The sequence below is a fragment of the Zosterops lateralis genome, assembly GCF_965231275.1.
Source record: "Zosterops lateralis genome assembly, chromosome: 5".
Classification (NCBI taxonomy): Eukaryota; Metazoa; Chordata; class Aves; order Passeriformes; family Zosteropidae; genus Zosterops; species Zosterops lateralis.
In genome coordinates, this window is record NC_139766.1 from 61,081,759 (window position 1) to 61,094,244 (window position 12,486).

Sequence of the window (12,486 nt, forward strand, 5' to 3'; positions counted from 1 at the left end):
GAACTGGTGCATTATTTCAGTGCTGTTTGCAGCTTCCTTTACCTGTTTGATGCCTTGTGTTCAGTTGTCCAGGTCTGAGGATTTGGGGTAGAACTGGTGAGGAGAAGAAGTTGCTTTCAGCACTGCAGGATGAGAGATGACAATGACAAGAGTGTTTGTATCCAGCACACATGCAGTGTGTGCAGCCTGCACACCCACGCAGCAGGCCCAATTCTCAGCTCTTATCACAGGTGTGGTAAACACCTGCCTCTGGGCCACAGCATACATCTTTTGTTTTAAAAGGGCATATAAATATTATATATATACTGTATTATGCAGTGGTTACCTTTTAGTTTGCAGGAACAACTTGTATAACTAGAATTCTATGGTGGGAAAAAAAATCCAACAAGGGGATTTAAAAAAGGGTATGGATAAATTCTGGGTATAAATACTCAGACTAAAAAAAAAAGGCAGTTTTGCACAGTGCTTTAGTCTTGCACTAGTTTGTTTCTCACTTGCAAAAAAAAAAAAGGAAAAAAACAAATTGTGGGCTGAAGTTAATAAGACTGTTTATTTGAAAAGGTACCAGTAACTTCTTTGAAATATAAAGCTATAAAAAGATGCTTTTGGAACCATAAAGTTCTCTTTTCTACCCTCAGTATTTCAATTGTACTTGCAAATTTAACAGTCCTCTCGCTCCCCTCCATGTCACCAGTAATACTTTATTCCTTTCTGTTGATGGCAGATAGAGTGTGTCCTGCTAGGAAGCTAACTTTGTACTTATTTAATGCTCCTACTTGTGGTCATTAAAATGACATGTTATATGTAGCACTTTATTGCAGGAAGAAGCAAATGCAGATTGGTTGTATAACCTTTGTTAATCTCAAAATGCCAAGAGTGATCTTAATGCAAAGAGAAGCTAACTGACTGTTAATTGATTTCTGTTCTTTAGACAACTTAGTATGTGGGAAGAAAGACTGGGATTAAAAGCACTCTGTTTTACAATTGGAGGTATAAAATGTGAAGCATTTCAAAATGGTCATGTGACATGCAGGAATGCCTTCATACTGAATTATTGTTTTCCATGGTGTCTCTTGGATTTGGATCTGGCTGTCTTTTACCAGCTATTAGAACTGTCTCACCTAGCTTTTGCCACAGTCCCCTTCATGTCCCCTGGCCAAGCCACTGTAGGAGGTGCCCTGAGTCACATCATTCATCTACCCACCCTCGTGCTGTCCTGAAGGAACTTCCTCTGCAGGTTGTTGTGGGATGGGGGGATCCAACCACCCCTTGTTTGTGACAACAGGAAAGCAACAACCCTGTTCAGGAAGGCATTTCTTGTCCACAAGGGCTCTTAGCCATATGGACAAGCAGAAATGTAACTCAATCTTCATTAGTTCTTAAATGAAGCTTGTGTAGAAAGGCTTTCTGGATGCAAAACTTGCATCACTTTAACCTATTTGCAAGATTCCTACATTTGTTTTGTACTGAGATGGCCAAACATTCTCCACTGTCATGACCAAATCCTTCCTGTTTGTGGAGGACTTCCTAATCTGCACACTCCTGTTACCATACTGGAAGCTAGCTAGAAGGGGGAAACAACCAAAATCACAGCAGGTTATCATTTGGCATTATTAATGACAGGACAGAGAAGTCTCACCATTTGTTCACATTCCAGCAGAAGTTTTGGTTCTAATGAGCACTTGGCGGTTCTGTCTATGCAGTGAAGAAAACCCACCTGCTCCAAACTGAGTGTAAACCTTTGTAGACAACTTATCTAACTCAGGGCCCTGCTCTCCATGCTTTACTCCATCTGAGCTCCTGCTCACACCTCCCTGGGAGTACAGACAAAATAGAAAACACTGTGTTAGTAAGTACTCAGAGCATACAATAGTAACTATCTTGACAGCATGAAATCTGCAATCTGTATCCAGCAGCTCTACCAGTTCTGTGAAACACTCCACACATCTCTGACCACACCACAGAAAACCGAACACTACCAAATCAAAAAGCTTGTTTTTCACACCAACTGCAGGTGAAGTACAGCTGCCCAGGAGGGAGGAGGAGGAATGTTATAACAGTAGGCCACTGTATCTAAACATGGCCATTTAAATAGGGCTGGAACTTCCAAGAATGAGCTGCTCACATGAAACCGCCGTGTGTTTTGACCATGTTCCACTGCACCAGTATCTGACCTGGCAAAGTTTAGTGTACCTGGGAAATTTGTTTAGCACTTTGGAAAGGATAAATTCATTCTTTCTGGCAAGTTATAGAAGTTTTCTCTGTAAGGAAAAGTGTGTTAGGAGGTTTTTATTTTTTTAAGAAAAAAAATACACTATTTATCAGAGCTCTTGCATATTAAAATAATTTGTTTGCAGTTCAGTACTAAAGACAGGAATGTTCTCCAGAGGTTCCCCCTACTGATAAATGACCAACAGTTCTGATAAATTCCCCCCACCATAAAGGTAATTTCATACTGGTTTTCACTATGCATTCTTTAATGAAAGCTGGCGTGTTTTTCTTTTCAATAATTCAGTTAAAGTTCTCAGCACTTTTTTCTTTCTTTTTTTTACTTGTTGTATTATGTTCAAATATCATTCTGTCAAGGTTTGTGTACATTAATAAAAATTTGTATTGTATAAAGCTTTTTGCATTATAAGGCTGTACAGGGTCATTTTGACAGTAACTGGTATATTTCTTTGCATCTTATGTTGCATTGCCAATTTCTAGTGTATCCAGTTTGGAAGTACAATATACTCTAATTAAAAAAGGTTGGCTATATTCTGGTTTCTTTTGGTTTTCCTTCTTCTCTTTTTTTCACCTTAAATATATTTAGAATTGATTCGGAGGAAGAAGGAAAAGAGTCTCCTACAAGATGATAATATCTTCCCTTTCTTTCTTCTTATCAATTATATTAATCTTTGATTTTGAAGTCGAAGAGGAAAGCTCTGGCTCTCACTCCTGATGAAGAAATACAGCAAATAGTCTTAGGACAGCTCCAGGACTTCGCTCTGAGGGCTCTGTGCTTGTAGCAACCTTCCAGGTGAGTTCTGCAAGAGGGATAATTCCTCTTCTGGGCACTCTGCTCAGTCATGCATTTCAAAGGAATCAGATCCTTATTGTAAGTCAGCCAAGACTCCGTTTTCTTCCTGCGGGAAAAGCCAGTTCTTTACTCCCATCACTGATTTTGTACAGCTGTCACAGACCCGTGTGCAGCACCCACTGCCTGGGAGTTTTCTCACTCCTGCACTGTTTGCTCAGAAGGGGATTTGTGTGTGTGTGTGCTGAGATTCAGGTTGTTACATTTTTCCTGTAGGGGTTCTCCTGGAACAGATCTTACTGTTTACACAGATGCACTTACTTTTCAGCCCAAGAATAGGTGGTTGTGTTAAGGAACCTTTCAGACCAAGATGGTTTTTGCATGGGAACTTGCACATTGCTCAAGTGCACTTAGAAGAGATGTCAGGCTGGCTGTTAATTTAATAGAGCAGGCCTGATTTGATGGGGCCTTTCTTTTATAATTCTTCTACCTGTCACAGCATTTCCCTCTTTTTTATTAATTTTAAAAAGCTCATATGTTCTGATGTTAAAACAATTTGCATCTTATTAAGGCTATTACCAGTTATCTATTAAATACAGGACAAGATACATAAAAAACTGATTACAATCAACAAAACTTATTCAATCCAATCATGTCACTGACACAGGGAAAAATAAAAATAATGTCCAATGTCTCTGGGGAAAATTGAGATAAATGACCATTGTTTTAAGGTCCAAATAGTTGAGACTCAAGAGAAAGTCCATTAGCTGGAAATGTTGATCTTTGGCATGCCTGAATGTCTCTTTGGGAGCCTGGAGCAGGGAACAGCTGAAGAAGGTCAGTAGGAACACGGCACCATGATGGTGACAAAAGGCTTCTGATGCCATTCCCTCTGTCAGTCTCCAGACACAGCCCTGCTCTGGCACTCCTGCTTTTCCTCCTGTTCTCATTCCAAAGGCTGGGGAAGTAATGTCTCTTCTCACTGGGCCTCATTTGCTCAGAGGCAATTGCTTTCTGATCAAGTAAATAGATGACTACTTTTAACCTGTTGATAATAAAGACATGCCTATCTTCTCTTTAAGTTAATGAATCAAATAAAGCTTTGCTGTTGTACACTCAACTGGGATTTAGATTTAATGACCTTTTTCCCAAATTTTTAATGTAAATTGCATTATTCAAAATTATTTATTGTCTTAATCTTTAATGTACATATTGCATTATTTGAATGTTCTTAAGGTGTTAAATTCCCCTTTCTTTTGTGGTTTTCTTTAATGAGATGAATGTTTTTTATTATGAGTATGAAGGAAACATCAAAACAGAACAATATGTGTAGTGAAACCAGAAACTTACAGCAATCAGGAATATTTCAGATAATAAACATTAATAACACATGTGAACTTAGGTAATTAGCAATCTCTGAAAACTGGAATAAAACATTGTCTAAACTTAATAACAATGAAGCTTAGCAGACATGAAATTTACAAGATTAACTTAATAGATTAGCCTTGCTCAACTTTCCAGAAGGTAACAGCATTATGTTATTGGACCTTAAGTAAACATAACTGCAACTCAGTACCTTTGAAAGTCATAGATATGACAAGATGTAGCTTATTCTACTGTTATTAACACAAAAAGAACATGAAAAAGTGAACAATCTGTAAGAGAAATAACACCATGATGGTCTACTGGGGGGATAAAAGTCGCAACAAGCATATCAAACTTCTGAGAAAAACCCATGGCACCTTCAACCTTCACGGAAACAGAAATTTAGTAAGACCTCTTAGAGGGCAAGATTACTTAAAAAAAAAGATAATGTGTACTTTGGCAGACTGCTGAACAGCTGAGGACCTTCTCACGATTGTATTTTGTGTAGTTTCATCTGGCAAATCTCTCAACATTCGTGTTAAAGGAATCAGACTATGCTGAGATCTTTGACAGGTGATCAGGCACTGCATTTATGGCTTTCTGTCTCTCCAGCAACCGTAAAACTATAGAAAGTTAGAATTCAGTCAGAAAACAAAATTAACTTAAACCCCCCCCTCTATCAACACGTTTTCAAGGCATACAAACATAACACTTCATCAAGTAAAGTTTCATTACCCAGAAAGGGTCAGAGCGCACCCCGCGCTGGGGCGGGGGGGCTGAGCCGGGAAAAAGGAGAGGGAGGGAAAGGGAAGGAGAATCCGGGCGCCGCCACCTCGGAGCCGCTGCGGGAGAGGAGACAACAAACCCCGCCGGGCTCAATCCCTGTGTGCTCAATCCCTGTGCTGTGCCCACAGGGACCCGCAGGGATGAGATCCCGGACTCGGCCCTGCCCCGAACACCCGCGGGGAAAAGCGGAGGGGAAAGCGACACAAACTCCTCTGAAAGCTGCCTATGGCAAAGGGGGAACCCCGAGCACAAACCCGGGAAAGGTTCAAAGGCCCCGAGCGCTGGCGGCTCCCCCGGCCCGGAGCGGGGCGGGCCCGGCAGAGCCCCGGGACTGTCGGGAATCCCGCGCCGGGCCCGGCGGGGAATGAGGGACCGGCCCTGGAGCCCGGGCCCCGGGGAGGAGCCGCCAGCGAGCGGGGCCCGGGGGCTCCCGGGGGATCCGACTGACCCGGCGGAGCCGCCGCGGCCCCGGGGAGCGGGAAGGGGGCACCCGGCACTGCCCGGGCCCGGGGTCCCGCCGGAGCCATTTCGCGGGGGCGCCGCGCGCGGGTTCCGGTCCGGGCTCCGCGCGGGTCCCCCCGGGCCGGGCTGGGGCGGCTTCTCCCGTTCTTCCCTTTCTTCCCTTTCTTCCCTCTCCCGGGGCCGGAACGGGGCACTCGGGACTGCCTGGGCTGTGCCGCGGCTTTAAACTCTCTTAGACCCTGCGCCGCGGGCCGCCCGAGCGCTCTGGCCAGCACACGCTCTGCGGGGCGGCTCTTCCGCGGCGCGTAAATTCATATTGCGCCGCGCGGCGCGTATTTTCCATATTACGCGGCACGTCATTTCCATAATGCGCGACACGTATTTTAATGTTCTCAAACTACGCGGTACGTATTTTCACACTACGCAGTGCGTATTTTGGTGTCCTCAAACTACGCGGTACTTAATTTCATACTACGCGTCCCGCCGCTCCCGCTCCGCTCCTGCCGCCTTTGTTCCCCTGCCGGTTCCCCTGTCCGTTCCCTGTCCCCGCTCCCTGTCCCGGCCCCGCTCGGTCCCGCCCCGCCGTTCCCGTCTCGGGGTGTTCGGGGTGTCCCGGAGCCTTTGGCTGCTCTGTGGATCCGCCGCTGGAATTCCCGCTGTGTTCCCGCTCTGTGGATTCCGCTCCCGGCCCCGGCCCGGCCCCGCCGCCTTTTCCCTTTTCCCTTTCCCGCGGCCCCTCGGGCCCCAGCGATGGGAGCGTCACCGGGACTCCTTTGCTTCCTGCGGGAAAAGCCAGTTCTTTACTCCCATCACTGATTTTACACAGCTGTCACAGACCCGTGTGCAGCACCCATTGCCTGGGAGTTTTCTTACTCCTGCACTGTTTGCTCAGAAGGTGATTTGTGTGTGTGTGCTGAGATTCAGGCTGTTACATTTTTCCTGTAGGGGTTCTCCTGGAACAGATCCTATTGTTTACACAGATGCACTTACTTTTCAGCCCAGAATAGGCTGTTGTGTTAAAGAACCTTTCAGACCGAGATGGTTTTTGCATGGGAACTTGCACATTGCTCAAGTGCACTTAGAAAAGATGACAGGCTGGCTGTTAATTTAATAGAGCAGGCCTGGTTTGATGAGGCCTTTCTTCTATAGTTCTTCTACCTGTCACAGCAGATCCTTAAGCAGTGGTTTGGTGGACTTGCTCTTGCTTGGAAATAGCCCAAATGAAATCAGGGAAATTTCCTTAAAGATGAGCTAAGCAGTAAATGAAAGAACACTGTGCACTAAAACATTGTCATGAAAATAATTTTTTTCGTTGTAAAAATATTGTGTACTCATTTTATCAGCATTTTAGAAAAACCTGGTTTTGAACCAGAGATTACTGGAATAATTAAAATTCCAGTAATAATTAAATTAAATTAAAATAATTAAAATAATTAAAAGAGGACACTAAAGAAGGAAACCCTAAGAGCAGGCAAATTTCCAAGGAGCAAAGGTACTATTGACTCCACTGAACAAGAAAATATACTCAACATCCTAAGAGGAAGTTAGACAACTTAAACACTAAGCAAGGAAAGAAAATAACTTGGGTGCTCATTAGATTAGAATTATCTTCACATACATCAATGTTAACATTAAATACATGTGGACTGGCTTTTCCCCCCAGCCAGGGCAATGTTAATGCCTGCTCAGCTGAAAAAACTTACCGTTACTGAGGTGTGGAGACGGATTTTCAGGGCCTTTATCAGTAACTTGTACAGGTTGCTGGGTGTTGGAATTCACTGCTCCTCTTCTGCTGCTGACTCCTTACCTGAAAGAAAAGTTTTGACACAGAGTTGGTCAGTCATGGTGTCTCTCTCTTCCCACCCAGGCTGTGTGTGTAACAGAATATATACAGTGATACTCTGTGGAGTTTTTTGCACTAGACATAAACAGTTATCCTAGCAGTTAAAGGCAATCCTGCAAATCATGCCCAGAGCAGCTGTGGGTGCCCCATCCCAGTAAATGTTCAAGGCCAGCCCGGAGGGGACTCTGAGCAATCTGGTCCAGGGGAAGGTGTCCCTGTTCATGGCAGGAGAGTTGGGACTGGATGACTTTAAGGTCCCTTCCAGTGCAAACCATTCTGTGATTCTATGAAGAAGTGGCTTAATCGTTTACATAAGTTTTAATTCACCAAAACCAGACTGCAGAATTACTTAAAATAAGCTGGGAGGGGCCTGAATCACCTTTACTGAATTTTCCTGACTGCCTAAGTAGTCAGCTAGCAGTTAAGTGCAAGTCTTGTAGAAACTCCAGCCCTTGGAGGATTATAAATTCATTTATAAGTTCAGTGTTTGAATTATAAACTCATTTATAATAAGCTTTTGTTTAAAAGATCAGGCCCAGTCTCAACCAAAACATCAACTGCCTGCAATCATCCCCTGAAGCTTTGGACTGCCAGCACACCCCTGTGTGCACCCAGACAGGTGTGACATGCTGAGATGTGGTAAGGAGCCCCTGCCCTTTGCAGCAGGTGGCTAAACAGCATTGTAGACCTGTATGATTTTAATCAACTCAACTTTCCCTAGTCTGTGTTTTCTTCCAGTAATATTCCATTATCCACAGAAAACAGCTCCAGTTGTGTGCTACCCTTTCAGCAAAACAAAGTGTCCTGTTTTCATTCCAAATCTGTGTGCTTTTTAAATACATGTTTAAAAAAATAAAATTGGGATTTTTTTTTCGAGTCATTATTTCTTACAATCCTATATATGCCAAAGTCATCATGAGCCCCAGCAGAACAAGGCTTGAAGAGAGAATTGGGGGGCAGGGGAGAGGAGGGGACAAAAAGCCAAACCAGACCAACAAATTTACAATTTTCTATCACACCTCACTGTCAAGAGGGCTTCTCTGCAGTGGAGGGGATGGCATCATCTATGCAGAGCCGTATTTTTACATCCTTGTTGGTTAAAAGTACATCAGTTATGCTCCTAACAGACAGACATCTGCATTATATCATCCACCATCTTACCTGCTGCTAATTGGCCTCCTTGTTGACAAGTCTGAGCAGCAAGGTTAAGTGCTGGCTGTAAAAGCAGTGTAGCCTCTTGCCCCAGGGGTCAGAGCTCAGGCAGACCGTGCTGGAGCCTGCATGGCCTCCTTTCCCTGCTATATATTTTCTGGGAGCTAATAAAACACCAGGGCAATCACTCCTGCCTGGAGTCTGCCAGCCACCACGCTGTCTGTGGAGCTGCAGCAAATAGAACCTCATCTCCCCAGCACAGAGCACCCAAGGAGTCTGCAAAGGAAAAAGGCATTTTCTCTTGCACCAAAGTTTTAAAAACTCCCTGAGATGCAGTTAAAAAAAAATCCTGAACTGACAGCTAACCTTGAACAGGGGGCAGCTAATGCCTCAGTGTCCAGCAGAGCCCTTGGAAAAGGGATGGGGGCACACCTTGCCTGAATTCACAGGTTCCATTTGAACCACAGACACTGATTTTACCTGGCTGCTGGGCTCCTTGCAGAGCTATTGGGAACATATCCTAGGAAGCCATCCAGCTGGATGCCAAGCAGCATCAGGAATGCAGCTGTTTGGCTTCCACATGGGCACAACACCTGCCTTTGACCAATCTGGCAGGGGTTTGATTCACATGTATGACAGGGAAAGGGAAGGGGAAAGGGAAAGGAAAAGAAACTTAGAGCTGGAACTGAGCAGTAGCAGAGATAGGAGAACACACTGACTGGAAATATGTTTCATTAAATTAAGGTTGTGTTTTTGTTTTTTTTTAAAGAATCCTCCCCAAAAAACCCCAACAACTGTACACAGGAGAAGAGCATCAAGTGATAGTATGGCACTATTTTTGCAGCTTGTGGCAGCCTATTTCCCTATTTTAAATGGGGAAGGGCTTTCTATGCTTGGTTTTGCTTTGTTTTGGGTTTCTCGGTAATTGTTTCATTTCTCTCCACCTAATCATTATTAAATTCAACATAATGGCACAACTCTTAAAAAAAAGTCAACCACTCCCCATTTTTTTTCCAGTTTAGGTTCTAGTTAATTAAAAGGCTTCAAATTTCTTTAGTAGAAGTTCCTCTTCTGTTTGCATTTAGTTCTGCTCTACTTCACTTTTCAGACCTCTACTTTCTATCACATACCTTTCTTTTTCCAGCACTTCTCAGACAGCATTTCACTGGAAGTGTAAACTTTGGATTGTTACTCTTCTGGGAATGTGCCTGTTTAAATAAAGAAAAGAAAAATGAGCCTCTAGACCTTCATGCCAATGTTTGCAACACAGCCTAAAGTGACCAAAACCAAAAATAAGCCTTGCTTCCTGGCTGGTCAACAAAGCATCAAATACTTTCTTGATTCTTTCCCTTCCATTTAAGCCTGGAATGTTCATTCACACGCCAGGCCGAAGAATTTGTTTTTAAAGAGATTTACCAGGAAGCCAATTGGGAGGTCCAAGCCCTGACTCAGGTGCTCACACATGGGTGAGCAGGACTTTGGAGCCACAGCTGCAAGACTGCATCAATGAATAGGAGCAGGTTTCTCCCAGTTTGCTCTCACTGCCTCAAGTTGCCACAAATTACCACGTGAGCCTGGTCTAGACCCTGCTCTGGGCTAGAACCAGCAAAATAAATGATGACAAACTATCCATGTCTGGTATTCCTTGATTGCAAGGATTAACACTTCCCTGGTATCCAGTACATAGTGTGCAATTACATTCCAGCACAGTTAGAAGCAGTGCTTATTTTAGCAATAAAAATCCCTGGATCTTTCTTTCCTGAAGCTGAGAAAAACATTTTAAATGGGAAGGGACTGTAAGTAAAGATAAAGAGTTGCAGGAAAGCTCCTTCCATCAGCAGGGCTCTGAAATAATGTGAATACATTGGTGGCTGTCACTCATGCCAGTGACACTTTTTAAATGTACCAGAATAGCTCTATTCACAGGTGTTACCAGAGCAGTGCCCACTTGCACTCTGAATATTTAGTAAGCAAGCATTAAGACTTCATGTTTTTATACTTAGCTCCCTATTTTTAATGGGACTGCATACCCAGAACTTAATGAAAAGATCTAAATATAATGTCAGTGTGATTTAAAAATATGCACCGCATCTTTTAAGTTGACATTTCAATTAAAAATAAATAAGATCCATTTATATGGTGATACTGTGATAAGATTGCATCAGTCAAGTTTCATTCCTACTCAAAGTGACAGATTTCTCTAAGTCAGAGCCAGGAAATTCAGTCCTCCAGCAACTCTAACCAGGAAAATATAACCGAGGGTGAATTTAGGCGCTTCACAAAAATTAGAGTATCATGTTTCAAGGATAAATGTATTTCACAGAATTCTATAATCATTAAGGCTGGAAAAGACTTCCAAGGCCCTCCTTTTGTTATTAATGAATTTATTAAGACTTTTTTTTATTATCTTTCACAGGGAAGGCCAGATTGAGTTGCAGCTGAGCTTTCACCTTTCTAATTTTCTCTCTACATGACCTAATGACATCCTTGTACTTTTCTCCTGAGTTGCCTGTCCCTTCTTCCAAATGTCAGAAATTCTTTTTCTTCCCTGAGTTCACCAAAAGCTCCCTATTCAGCCAGGCCAGTCTTCTTCCCCATCATTCCACTGTTACTATCCTGTGGCTAGTCCATTAAAACTAATAACTGCACCCAACTTTTATATTTGCCTATATTTGCCATTCAGCCCAAGTCACATGAGTGTTGTCATTAGTTTTTTCTGTCAGCTAATCAATAGCTTGTCAAGATCCAGGCTCTTATTTGGTGGTAGACCTCAAGAATCCTCCACATTTAGAGAGCCAAAAGAAAATGGATGGGGTCTGGTTTTGCACTGTTCAGAAAATCTGTTTCCCATTGAACTTTTTTAGTTTCTTGGGCTGGCCTAAGAGAGGAACTCAGACAATTCAATTGTAGTGACCAGATATAAATAAAAAGATCACTCAAAACTGTCACTGGCAGCCAAGAGGCCAGGACTGTAAAATGTCTAGTAGGAATGTTTCCTAACCTGCCAGAAGCTTGCATGGTTCAAAGCCTGCTCTTGGCAGTGCCAAATGACCAGGGACTACCTCCTCCCATGTCATCTGCCAGTTCATGACAGGCCAAAAACTCAGAAGAAATCCCTTAGCTCTGTAGCTCCTTCTAGAAACCTCAAAGAGCCAGGCTACTTACCTCTGACTCCTCTGAGATGTGCTGTCTGTCCATATGTTGACACTGAATTCGCTGTGCAAACACTGAAAGCCAGAGAACTTCCACCCCAGCAGAAGTGCACATACCTGAGCTGCCCTTGCTCTACTCTTGGAGAGGGTGGACTGCTTGTTGTAACAAGTTGCAGTGTCATAACAAACTCAAACCAATTATCTTGCTTCCTATGTAAGACTGCCAAGTCCCTCACATCATCTCGTCACAAGCTGACAAGGGACTTTCTGAAGACTCTGGTCCTGTAAACAAAAAAGGGAAAAGCACTTATGCAAGAACACAATTAATACTGTCAGTCAAGTCAAGTGAAATCTGAAATGTCACACCATCCCAAGGATGCATTCAACCTGAATTCTGATGGTATCCTTGTTTACTCTTTCCCTCCTGGCTATAAAGAGGACAGCCAGCAAAGAAAGCCACCCTCAAGGAAAGATACCCTCCCACCTCTTTCCAAGGTCTTTGAAAGATCTCCCAGCAGGGTGAGAGAACCCAGGGAAACCTTCCAGCCACAGACAGAGACTGCAGGGGGAAAGGCTCACCCTGCTTGACTCCAGCAGGCAATCTGGAACACTGGGCAGAGGCAAGAGCAGACAGCAGCCTCTCCTCACACCATCCATCTGCCCAGCCCAATAGATCTTGTGGAGCTCTTGGCAATTAGCACAGTTTC

General features: G+C 43.6%; 1 long non-coding RNA gene across 2 annotated transcripts in view; it reads right to left on the reverse strand.

The window, feature by feature from the left end:
- The window catches only part of LOC310909319, a 29,229-nt gene that overhangs the window by 7,668 nt on the left and 9,075 nt on the right, over nt 1-12,486 (reverse strand). For both annotated transcript variants that reach the window (XR_014590061.1, XR_014590062.1), the window contains exons 3-6: nt 11,897-12,061; nt 9,758-9,835; nt 7,336-7,439; nt 43-5,007 (exon numbers count right to left, since the gene is read on the reverse strand). This is a non-coding gene — a long non-coding RNA (uncharacterized lncRNA). The remainder of the gene's footprint in view (nt 1-42; nt 5,008-7,335; nt 7,440-9,757; nt 9,836-11,896; nt 12,062-12,486) is intronic.